The sequence below is a fragment of the Pleurodeles waltl genome, chromosome 1_2, assembly GCF_031143425.1.
Source record: "Pleurodeles waltl isolate 20211129_DDA chromosome 1_2, aPleWal1.hap1.20221129, whole genome shotgun sequence".
NCBI classification, from domain to species: domain Eukaryota; kingdom Metazoa; phylum Chordata; class Amphibia; order Caudata; family Salamandridae; genus Pleurodeles; species Pleurodeles waltl.
Window position 1 is genome coordinate 1,242,074,239 of NC_090437.1, and position 13,018 is coordinate 1,242,087,256.

Consider the following 13,018-nt stretch of genomic DNA (forward strand, 5'->3'; position numbering starts at 1 on the left):
TCAATATTTATTCCTGGTGGCACAATAGAAGTAGGAGAAGCTTCTAGAGGATCCAACTCCCCAGAGGTGATTGGAATATCCTGCCTCCTTACCCTGACCCCAGACTGGGATCTCAATAGACTAGTGCTAAACCCCTTTGTGAAAGTGCTAAGACAGGGTCTTTGTGATGTACAAGAGTATTAGGTGATAGCTCCTTCCCCTTGTTAACTCAATGTGGCCCTTCCTGACAACACCTAGCTTCTCTTTCTCTCACTGCATGGGGGCAATAAAACAAATGTGAACTGCAAAGTACACCTAATGATGTGACCCAGAATATGGGAGGCTGATACCAAATGGTTGGGACAAGCCAACTTTCTAAAAGTAAAATTTTTCAAAATTGTGACAAAAAATCCAACTTTACCATTAAAGAGGACTTTTAATAATAATTCTCTAAAAAACAATATTGACCTATATACCTCTTCCCAACTGAAAGTTTTCACATAAAGTAACCTAATGTTATCCTAATAGAGAGGTAGGCTTTGCAGTAGTGAAAAACAAGGAATAATCGCTCCCCGTGACCAGCCAGATCAACTTTGTTGCATCCTTCTGTTTCCACCCACTCTGGAAGATCTTCAAATGGATTCCAAATGACTGCCGCAAGACCGTAACCCACGCCCAGATCACCAGCAGACTCCACTATGGCAGCTCCCTCTATGCTGGCACCACCCAGAAGAATTTGAGGAAACTACAGCACATCCAAAACGCTTCCGACAGACTCATTCTTGATGTCCCCTACCGCAAACACATCACCAGACATCTAAAAGACCTCCACTGGCTCCCCATCGAGAAAAGGATCATATTCAGACTCCTTGTCCATGCATACAAGGCTCCCCATGACCTAGGACTCACTTTCCTCAAACACCGCATCACCTTCTTCTCCCCCACCAGATTTCTCCACTCTGCTCAACAAGCACTAGCCACCACAGCCCGCATACGGAAGAACTCAGCTGGAGGAAGATCCATCACCTACCTCACGGCAAAGAGCTGGAACACCTTGCCTCTTTACCTTGGGCAGTCACCATCGACTGAAGCAGAGAGGACCGACCCCAAACAGCGCCTTGAGACCTTTACAGGTGAGTAGTGCGCTCTAAAAATTTCGATTGATTGATTGACATGTAACACTTAAAAGTACAGGTCCACCTTTTTAAATACACTTCTCCCTGTCATCTGGGCTGTTCAGGGCCTACCCTAGGGGATGACATATTTATTATAAATGAAGGTTTGGGCCTTGCAAAAGATTTATTTTGCCATGTCAAAATGACAATTTAAAACTGCACACAAAGGCTTCATTGGCAAGCCTGAAGCATGTTTGCAGGGCTACTTAAGTGGGTGGCACAATAAGTGCTGCAGGTCCATGATTAACATTTAATTTTCAGGCCCTAGGTACATGTAGTACCACTTTAGGAGGGACTTATAACTAAATAAATATATCAATTGTCATTTTGCCAATTCTGCCATGTATGGGGAAAGAGAATGAGCACTTTAGCACCAGTTAGCAGTGGCACAGTGCACAGTGTCTTAAGGCCAACAAAAACAAGATCAGAAAAATAGGAGGGTAAAGGCAGAAAAGTTTGGTGGTTTCCATGCAGAGAGGGCAAAGTCCAACAGACCTTTCAACTACAGGCCCTGGGTAGTCCTTGTACTATATACTAGGGACTTATAAGTAAGTAAAGTGCTACTAATTGGGTATAAGCCAATCAATTATGTACTTTTAAGGGTCAGATCATTGGCCCTGGGGTCTGGTTAGCAGGACTCACTGCATTCTGAGAGTTGAAAAACTAGCAGCATCTGTCCAAACTTTGGGAATGATCATGAAAAAAAGACTCATTTCCTTACAGTTATCACTTCTGGTATCAGTCCTGGACTTCTGGCAAGCTGCCATGTGGGCCACACATTTATGAAGCACTACTCCTTTGACAGTTAGGTCGGTTAACACAGGCCAGCCTGACTGCTGGGTGCCATGGAACCAAAGGATGAGCAGAGGTTAACTTTTAGTGTGTATCTGACTTATCCTGACTAGGATTGGGGTTCCTGCTTGGACAAGGTGCATACCTCTGCTAACCAGATACCCATTTCTGACATTGGTGATCAGCGGTGAGGTTGGGACTTGTGTTTGTGCAGTGCCTTACAGTAAATTGATGTCTGATACCATTCCACACATAAGACCAATTTGAGTCAGTTTTCCATGATTAGAATTTAAAACATTTCCATAGTTATACTCTCTCAGCCTGCCTGTTAGAGCTGTGATTTCACCTGCAAAGATGGAGTTTGAACTGACCAACCACAGTGGCCCAACACAAGGAGGCGTTGCCTGCGACGAGGAGCACCAATAAGGCAGAGCTCCAAAAGGCTTTAAGGGCATGGGCAGAGGTACATCAGGGCCCCACGGACAATGAGGAGCAACTGGATACTGAGTACGCAGCCTGAGGGGAGGGGGGGGCAACCTTCACCCACGCTTGAAAGTTTCCTCCTATGCAGGGAGCTCTGTGTCTTCCAGGGGCCTGACCCCCGAAGAGTTGGAAAAAGGCCAATAAAAGCTGAGCTGAGAGGGCCTGAACAAGGAAGAAGGTTGAGGCTAGGAGGGCCTTGGCAAAGGAGAAACCTGAGAGGGCTTTGGATGGTGAAAAAAAGCTACTTTTGGAGCATGTGAAACATAGGAGGGAGGTGGCGCTAAAAGCCAAGCAACCCACATGATCCAACACTGATGGTGGCTGCATACCAACAAGGTCTGCTGGTGAGGTGAGGGTCCACATACCCTAGGAGGTGCACATACCCTCGAAGCTGGTGCCTAACTATGTGGCAGGGGATGATATAGAAAAGTGGTTAGCTGCTTATAAAGTAGCAGCCAGGGTACAGAAGTTCCCGTGGGAGTACTGGGGGTGGGTTTGCCTGTGGAAATACTTGACCACGGTTAGGAGGGACACACTCTGAACAGTAGAGGCCAAGGACCAGACAAGGTACATCCCCATGAAGACAATCCTTGTTGCTAAGTTTTGTCTGAACCCTTAGAAGTACTGTCAGAGGTTCAGGGAGAGCCACAAGCTCCCAAATCAGACCTGGGTGGATATCTTAGATTATGCCAGCAATGTCCTGGAGCACTGGGGGAGGGGCAGCAAAGTGAATGATTTTAATGTGCCTTATAACCTAATGCTGAGGGAGCACATGCTCAATACTTGTTTTCCAGAGTTGTGCCAGCACCTAGTAGAATTGCAAGCTTACCGATCCTAGGAACTTTGCTGAGGAGGCAGACCTCTGGGTCAGCACCAGAGTGTTTAAGAAGGTGTCTCCCAAAAGGGTGGTCAGGGTTCTCAACAGAAAAAAGAGGGTAGCCCCCCAGCTCCAAGCCGTCATAAACAGCTCCTTCGAGACCTCAACCGTCCCAGATATGTGGAAACACGCCGAAGTCAACGCCCTGCTAAAGAAGCCCAATGGAGACCCCGGACACCTCAAGAACTACCTGCCCATCTCCCTCCTCCCCTTCCCTGCGAAGGTCATCGAGAAGATCGTCAACGGCCAGCTGACCCGCTTCTTGGAGGACAACAACACACTAGACATCTCCCAATCGGGATTCCGCAGGAACCACAGCACCGAGACCGCACTCATCGCCGCTACCGACGACATCAGGATCATGCTCGACAAAGGCAAAACCGCTGTCCTCATCCTCCTAGATCTCTCGGCAGTCTTCGACACCGTCTGCCACCACACCCTGCGCACACGCCTCTTCGACGCTGGGATCCGTCAGAAGGCCCTGGACTGGATCACATCATTCCTCTCCGGCAGAACCCAGAGAGTCCGCTTCCCTCCGTTCCTGTCTGAAGCCACCACGACCATCTGCGGCGTTCCCCAAGGATCCTCTCTCAGCCCAACTCTTTTCAACAGCTCCGCTCGGCAACATCGTCAGATCCCACAGCCTCAACATCTTCTCCTATGCAGACGACACCCAGCTGATCCTCTCCCTCACCAAGGACCTTGCCACCGCCAGGACCAACCTCCACGACGGACTGCTTGCCATCGCCAACTGGATGAAGATGAGCCGCCTCAAACTGAACTCGGACAAGACGGAGATCCTCATCCTCGGCTCCAACCACTCCGCATGGGACAACTCCTGGTGGCCTGCCACCCTAGGAACAGCACCAACACCCACCACCCATGCACGCAACCTAGGTTTCATCCTTGACTCATCTCTCACCATGACCCAACAAGTCAACACCGTCTCATCCGCCTGTTTCAACATCCTCTGCATGCTCCGCATGATCTTCAGATGGATCCCCACCGAAACTAGAAAGACAGTCACCCACGCCCTCGTCAGCAGCAGACTGGACTACGGCAACGCGCTCTACGCAGGATCAACAGCCAAGCTCCAGAAGAAACTGCAACAAATACAGAACGCCTCCGCATGCCTCATCCTCAACATCCCTTGCCGTGACCACATCACAGCTCACCTCAGAGACCTACACTGGCTTCCGGTCAACAAGAGGATCGCGTTCAAGCTCCTGGTCCACGCTCACAAAGCTCTCCACACTGCAGGAGCTGCCTACCTTAACGAGCGACTTACCTTCCACGCTCCCACCCGCCAACTACGATCCGCCAACCTCGCCCTTGCCACCGTCCCTCGCATCCGCCGGACCGCAGCCGGTGGCAGATCCTTTTCCTGCCTCGCCGCCAAGACGTGGAACTCCCTCCCGGCTCACCTACGACAGACCCAGGACGTCCTAACCTTCAGGAAACGCCTCAAGACCTGGCTATTCGAACAGTAGCAGCCCCTCCTCCCCCCCCCTCTTGAGCGCCTTGAGACCCAGGCGGGTGAGCAGTGCGCTTTACAAATGTTTGATTGATTGATTGATTGATACAAATAAAACCAAGGAGTTCTTTCAAGGCCCCTGAAACAATTCACGGGGGAAAGGGTCCAAAACACAATCTGGCCACCAAGAGAAAGGCTTCATAGATAAGAAAACTACAAACGTTTGTCCCCAAGTGTTATGAGTGCTATGAGTATGGCATGTCAAGGGAGATGCCAAGTGCTCCAAGAGGGAACTGCCCCCCAGTATTGGGCAGTCACAAGGGGTAGCCAGTGTAGTGCTTGTCGAGAAGATGGCCCCAGTTACTGGGGGGAGACTAGTGAGGTAACCCTAGTGTACTCTAGAGATGGTGCTCCAAGCTCACATACCACACAATACATCCAAGTATAGGCAGAGTGTCGCCATTAAGGGGCAGAAAGTGGAGGCTCTGATGGACACAGGAGGCAATAAAAATTACTGCCAGGTGTCATCTAGTGTCCTCAGAATAGCTGGTACCCAATACATTAAACTAGGTGGTGTTAGCAGACAACAGGGAGAACCACTATCCCATCGCTCATGTTCCCTTTGAGTGCAATGGGGTCTTCTGAAGGTTGGTGTGAGCCGTACTATGCCCATGGATTGTCTGTTGGGAAATGACTTGGGGCACACTGCATGGAAAGAAGTGAAGCTCAGGTCACACTTGGGAATGTTAGGGATGCCTGAGTGGGTCTGTGAACCACCAGGTCACTGGCTGCCCAGGATGGGAGTCAGGAAGGTCTGGAGCCTGGAAGAATGGCCCAGAAAACAGCCAGAAAAGGGAAGGGCAAGGGACAATGGAATGCAGCCCCTAAATGTCCCCAGCCCAGGTGGATGGGATACCAGAGGAGGCTGCCCCAACGACTACTGGGGAGGACATTGCCTCCCTTGGTACCCTACCTGAACTTGTTGGATGGCAAGTTGAAGGGGGCCATCAGGGAGGAGTTCTGCCATGCACAGAATGAGTGCCTAACCCTAGAGGGCCTGTGGCAGCAAGCCAAAGCCCAGGTAGCTGGTGATACCTCTGGAAATCACCTCATATACTGGGAAAATTACCTCCTTTATAGCCTAAGGTTCCTCAGCTTGGGGCAACTCGTGTGTTGGTAGTTCCACAGTGCTACATGGCCTTCCCACTGGGGCTGGATCATGAGATATCCTTGGCAGGACAAGATCTTTGCCAGGCTTCTATCCTACTTCTGTTGTCCCCAGAGAACATCCTCTAATACATTATGTATGACCTATCCCACCTACCAGGCAGTGGGAAGATTGGGAAAAAGCTGAAAGCTCCCATGACATCCATGCCTGTGTTGGCACACCTTTTGAGAGGTTGGGAAGTGATATTATAGGACCCGTGGATCCCAACACTGTCCCAGGCAATAGTTTTATCCTAGTCTTGGAGGACCATGCATCTGGGTGCCCAGAGGAAATCCCTCTGAGAACCATTACTGTACCTGTAGTGGCCAGGGCCCTTACGAGGATTTTCACCAGAGGTGGTTTCTTCAAGGAAGTGGTGTCAAAAAGGGGCACCAACTTCATATCTTTCTACATGAAGTCCATGTGGATGATTGTAGGATTCCTTATAGGTTCTCCACACCATACCATCCACAAACAAATGGGCTTATTGAGAAGTTCAACAAGACCCTTAAAGGGATGATTAGAGGGCTACCTGTGGTCATGTTGTTCTCTTATCATGCCTGCTCTTTGCACAGAGGTGCCATGGAAGGGAGTGGGCTTTAGCCAATTTGAACTTTTGTATGGTCACCCTGTCAATGGACCTCTCAGTCTGGTCAAAGATGGGAGAAGCAAGCTCCCAAGAAACCTCCATAGGATGTGGTCAGCTACATGTTGACCCTCCGGAACTAGATGGCCAAGTTCTGGAAGAAAGCATGAAAGATCTTCGAGGCTAGCCAGAAGATTCTGAAGCAATAGTATGACTACCCCTGTGGAATTTCAACCTGGATAGAATGTACGGGTAATGGAACCAGTGGAGCCAAGGGCTGTCCACGATCGCTGGACTGTCCCTATGAAGTGGTGGAGAGGAAGGGGGATTCCACCTACCTGGTGGACCTCAAGGCCCCCAGAAATCCCTTAAGGGTGCTTCATCTCAACCGCCTCACACCCCACTATGAGAGGTCTGAAGTCACCATTCTGATGGTGACAGATGATGATGGGGAGGAGGAAGAGAGTGAACTGCCCCCTGATCTCCTATCATCCACAGAAAAGGTTGTCAGTGGAGGGCTACCCTGACCCCCAGAGCAGCAGAGGGACTGTTGCGAGTTGCTGGTACTGTTTTGCTCCTATTTTCCCTAACTCCTGAGCTTACACAGTTGTTTACCCATGATATAGATACTGGGGACAGCCTGCTTGTCAAAAACAAAATGTGCAGGTTGTCTGACAAAGTGACACCCAGCAGCCAAGCAGAAGTCACTAAGATGCTGGAACTGGGGGTCATTGAGCCTTCCAGTAGTCCTTGCTGCCAAGGGCGGCCTCACCAGGCAGCACCCCAGAATTCAGATTCTGTGTTGACTACCAAGGACTCAACTCAGTCACTAAGACTAATGCACACTTCATCCCCTAGCTGGTGAGCTCATTGATCGGTTAGGGGCTTCCATTTTCCTGAGCACCTTTGATCTTACTTTGGGGTACTGGCAGATTGCCCTGACTGAGGGAGCTAAAGAGAGGTTGGCCTTCTCTACTCCAGAGGGCCACTTCCAATCCATAGCGATGCCCCTTGGGCTCAAGAATGCCCCTGCCACCTTCCAGAGGCTGGTGAACCAGGTCATGTCTGGGATGGAGGCCGTCAGTGCCGCTTACTTAGATGATTAAGCTGTCTTCAGCAGCACCTGGAAGGACCATCTGTTTCATCTGTAGGAAGTGCTTCAGGCCCTGTAGCAGGCAGGTCTGACTATCTTGATAGTCCCTGCCCTATCTGGCAAGTAGGCGCCAGATAGGGCAGGGGTATGTGGTGTACTTATGACTACTGGTGGGCAGGGATAATATCCTGCTACTTCAGGCCAAAATAGAGACTATCCTGGGCTGAGAGCCCAAAAAACACAAGCAGAATTGAGAGCCTTCCTGGGCTCCATGGGTTACTACCGGAGATTTGTCAAAGGGTATGACATCATTATTGCCCTCTTGACTGAGCTGACTCCCAGGAAGCAGCCCAAGAAGGTGGAAGGAGGTCTGTCAGAAAGCCTTTGAATCCCTAAAACAAGCTCTGTGTACATCCCCTAATTTAAGGCCTCTGATGTTTCCCAGGAGTTCATTGTTCAAGCAGATGCCTCAGAGCAAGGGATAGCAGCAGTTTCTATGCAGCTAAATGAGGAAGGCCTAGATCAGCCCTTAGCATTCATCTCTAGGATACTTCTTCCCCAGAAACAGAGGTAGAGTGATATTGAGAGAGAAGCCTTTGCTGTTGTCTGAGCACTGAAGAAGCTGAGACCATACCTGATTGTGACTCATTTCCGGGTTCAGACAGAACACAGGCCCCTCATTTGGCTAATGCAAATTACAGATAAAAATCCAAAATTGTTTAGGTGGCCCATTTCCCTACAGGAAACCTGCCCTGGGTCAGACCACACCAGTGCTGATAGTCTTGCGAAGGTTTATATGTCTTCGTGAAGAAAACTCCTAAGGGGTTGGTCAGTTCTCCCCACTTTCAGCTGAGGGGGGACATGTGTTAGACCTGTCAGCTTTAGGGTGATCTTACCCCAGAATTTTAGCCTCTCCTCCTCCTCTATTATTGCTGGACACATTTCTATTGGCTTTAAGCCTCTGGACACTTTACCACTGCTAACCAGTACTAAAGTGTATGTCCTCTCTGCTTCAAGCATGGTAACATTGGCTTATCCACAACTGGCATAATTAATTTAGTTATAAGTCCCTAACAGACTGCACTACATGTGCCAGGGTCTGTAAATCAAAAGCTTCCAGTTGGGCTGCAGCATTGATTGTGCCATCCACTTAAGTAGCCCCTTAAACACATCTCAAGTCTGCCATTGCAATCTGTGTGGGCAGTTTTGAATGGTCATTTTGACCTGGGAAAATAAAAAGTTTTGCCAGGCCCAAACATTTCTATTTTGCTACAAATAAGTCACACCTTAGGTATGCCCGAAATAGCTCACAGGTCAGGGTGCAATGTGTTTAAAAAGTAGGACATGTAATTTTAGGTTTTGCATGTCTCGGTAGTGAAAAACTCTTACATTTGTTTTTCCCTATGGCAAGGATTACCTCTCTCATCGAATAATATTGGAGTTACCCTCTTACATTTAATAAGCTGTAACTTCCAAACAGGAACAGATAATCCGGTTCATGTTTGGTGTCTTTGAAACTGTAATAAAAAATCCTCTTACATGGTGAAGTTGGATTTTAAGCCCTTGGCTGCTGGGACATCTCTCCCTCCCTTCCAGTTCTGAGCCTTTTTTTGGCTATTCGGGATAGTTCACGCTTAACTATCCATGCCAAATTTGCATCCTATTTTTCCAATGTCCTGGAGATTGAAAAGCATCTAGGGTTTGTGGATTCCCCTAGAGAGTACTGCGAAAATAAGAAAAACTTAGCAAAGTTTCGAGTTTTTTTTAGAAAACTAGAGAAAAAGTGCAGAGAACATCCTCTAATACATTATGTATGACCTATTCCACCTACCAGGCAGTGGGAAGACTGGGAAAAAGCTAAAAGCTCCCATGACATCCATGCCTGTGTTGGCACACCTTTTGAGAGGTCGGGAAGTGATATTATAGGACCCGTGGATCCCAACACTGTCCCAGGCAATAGTTTTATCCTAGTCTTGGAGGACCATGCCTCTGGGTGTCCAGAGGAAATCCCTCTGAGAACCATTACTGTACCTGTAGTGGCCAGGGCCCTTATGAAGATTTTCACCAGAGGTGGTTTCTTCAAGGAAGTGGTGTCAAAAAGGGGCACCAACTTCATATCTTTCTACATGAAGTCCATGTGGATGATTGTGGGATTCCTTATAGGTTCTCCACACTATACCATCCACAAACAAATGGGCTTATTGAGAAGTTCAACAAGACCCTTAAAGGGATCATTAGAGGGCTACCTGTGGTTATGTTGTTCTCTTATCATGCCTGCTCTTTGCACAGAGGTGCCATGGAAGGGAGTGGGCTTTAGCCAATTTGAACTTCTGTATGGTTACCCTCTCAATGGACCTCTCAGTCTGGTCAAAGATGGGAGAAGCAAGCTCCCAAGAAACCTCCATAGAGGATAAAAGTTTCTAGTTTTGTTTTTTTACTAAAAATGGCATACATGAACGGTTTCCTGTACTACCTCTACTAAAGTCACTAGCTTACAGGAACATGCAGAGCTGAATATTTTTTTTGTATCACAGTTTTGGCATTTTTCTAAGAGGTAGCACATTTTTCTTATTTTTTGTGTGAAGTCCCTTGGTCGATCCAGAAAAGCTATAGATTTTTTTTTAAAGTAGAGAATATTCCAAATTCAACAAGGGGTCTTATGTGTGCTATTGAAATAAAGAAGTATTGAAAATGAGTAGGAAGAAACAGCCATTCGTGACAACATTTTCTGCTGTTACTTTTGTCACGATGGCCACTATACAAAAGTAATATACCATTATGTCTCCAAGACCCTTCTGGTTGTGAGGATATATAGGGTTTGTAGGTCCTCCAAGAATCCAAGGTACCCAGAGCCAATAACTGAAAGCTGGTACAATGGTTTCTCATTGAGTACTGAGTAAAGACCAATTTATATAGCGAAATAGGTATCAAGAAAACTTTTTCTGAAATGAGAACAAGATATGGAGTTTAGGAGCAGTGGTTATTTGTAACATCTCTGAATTTCTGGGTACGCATACTAGCGTATGATTTAGAGGTTTTTTTCAAAATGAATTCTTTCTTATACACTGGCTTACAATTGAAAGGCACAAACGCAGCAAACTCTCATTGGTAATAAAAAATGTTCTGCTAGTCTATGGTCCCGCAAGTCTTCCGATAAAAATGGTACCTCACTTGTGTGGGTAGGCTTGGTGCCTACCCACACAAGTGAGGCCCGAATCGCAACATGATTGCATCACATTTTTCGATCGAAAACTGATGTGGGTAGCACTAGATTTTGGACCAGTTAAGCTCTGCCAGCACCTAGAGAAATCTAGCCAGGCTGTGCATTTTTTAAAACTAGAAATCTAGGGGTTTCCATGGCGGGGTGACTTGCAAGGGTCTCCCCACGTTTTTTTATTCCAAGCCCCTTGCAGACTTCAAAATTTGGCTAAAAAAACACATTTTTCTCATATCTGTGATGGAAAGTTCTGGAATCTGCAGAAAACCACAAACTTCCATCCACCCAGCATTCTCCCAGTAAAAATGGTACCTCACATGTGTGGGTAGACCTAGTAGCTGCCACAGGAAATGGCCAAAAAGAAACATAGATGCAACACATTTTTCCACTGAAAACTGTCTCTTTCTTTTCAATGTGCGTAGCTCTAGAGTTTGCATTCTAGCTCAGCCAGCACCAACATAAACCTAGCCAACTTGTAGATTTTTGAAAACTGAGCACCTAGAGGTATCCAGGATGGGATGACTTGCAGGTTCTCACCACATTTTGTTAAAGAGAATCCCTTGCAAGCTTCAAACTTTGACTAAAATATATATTTTCCTCACATTTCTGGGATAGAAAGTTCTGGAATCTGTGAAAGCCACAAACTTCCATCTACCAGGCATTCCCACAAGAATCCTGATCAAATTGGTACCTCACTTGCATCGATAGGCCTTGTGCCCATGGCAGAACACAAGAAACCAGCGTCAATAAGTTTCCTTTTGCGAGGACTCCCGTTAATGTTAGTTTGATTGGTTCCTGTCACGGCCACTAGGCCCAGCAAACGCAAGTGGGACAGCACTTTTATTGGAACACGTGAGGAAAAAGTGGGTGTTAGGAAATATTTGGATTCCTTCTTATTCTGGAAGAATACAGCACAACAATGTAAGGAAATGTGCAATTTTATTTAAACCTTGAGGTTTGCAGGGCATTGTGGGTAAGAGAACTTTATGGGATCCACGAGAAGCACACCACCTTGTACTGCCCTGGGTGCCTAGTTTTAAGAAATGCCTGGGTTTGGTACGTTCTCCTGGGTTCCTGCTGAACCCAGGCCCAAAAACTGCAGTTACAACTTTTGTTGATGTTGCCACATTGCGTCTTGGACCCAGCAATTTTGCGGATACTAGGCCCACTCACATAGGTGAGGTACCATTTCTATTAGGACGTATTGGAACTCTGGGTGGCAGGAAGTTTTAGGTTTCCAGCAGATTCCAGTACTTTGAGGGATCCACGCGAGCCACCCTTGAGTTCCCCTGGTGATTAGTTTGCAAAAATATCTAGAGCTTTTAGATTTTCCTTAGAAACAATGTAGACCCTGACAGAGAAAGACAGGGAACACAAATATTACTGCACAACCATCTACTCCTCAAATACACAAACATACTGGTCATGCACTCACTGCTAATTACCTCTGATATTACTTCACTCATGACATCTTTGATAACATCATTCAGTAAAGGTATTGATGAGATACCTGTGCATGGCGAGGGCTTGAGTTATAGTTACCTTAGGGCACAAGTTATAGTTTCTTGAGCTAACCATAATTATAACAGGTGAATTTCTATGGTTTTGTTCGTTTAAAATTTGACCCTAACTATAACATCCCTGTAACCTTTGTTTTTTTTTAAGTGAAGATATAAATAAATATATATGTATATATATATTGCCTAGTGGCGAGCGCCACTAGGTAGTTATAGTATTTTAATCCTCCCCGTGGGACGTGATTGCACTCCCCAGGAGGAAAATACACATTTAAAAAAAATATATATATGCTTACCTTGGGAAGGGGTTGACCCGTCACACACAAGGGCCGACCCCTCAAACACTGGTTTCTGGTAAGCCCAATCCACGAGCAGAAATAGGTTTGTGAGAGTCATCTCTGGAAAGGGGAGACTCTCCCCTTTCCAATGATGCCTCCCACAGACATGGAGAGGCACCCTAACAGGAGAACTCCCCACATACTTGCCTGCTTCTCTGCTCTGGTGGGTGTTTGTGATGTCAGCGCGCCACAAGGCATAATGATGTCACAAATGGGCAGGCAGAAGGAGATGCGGAAGTGATTTGTTAAATGGAAACCTCATGTGCTAGCACCTGAGGAT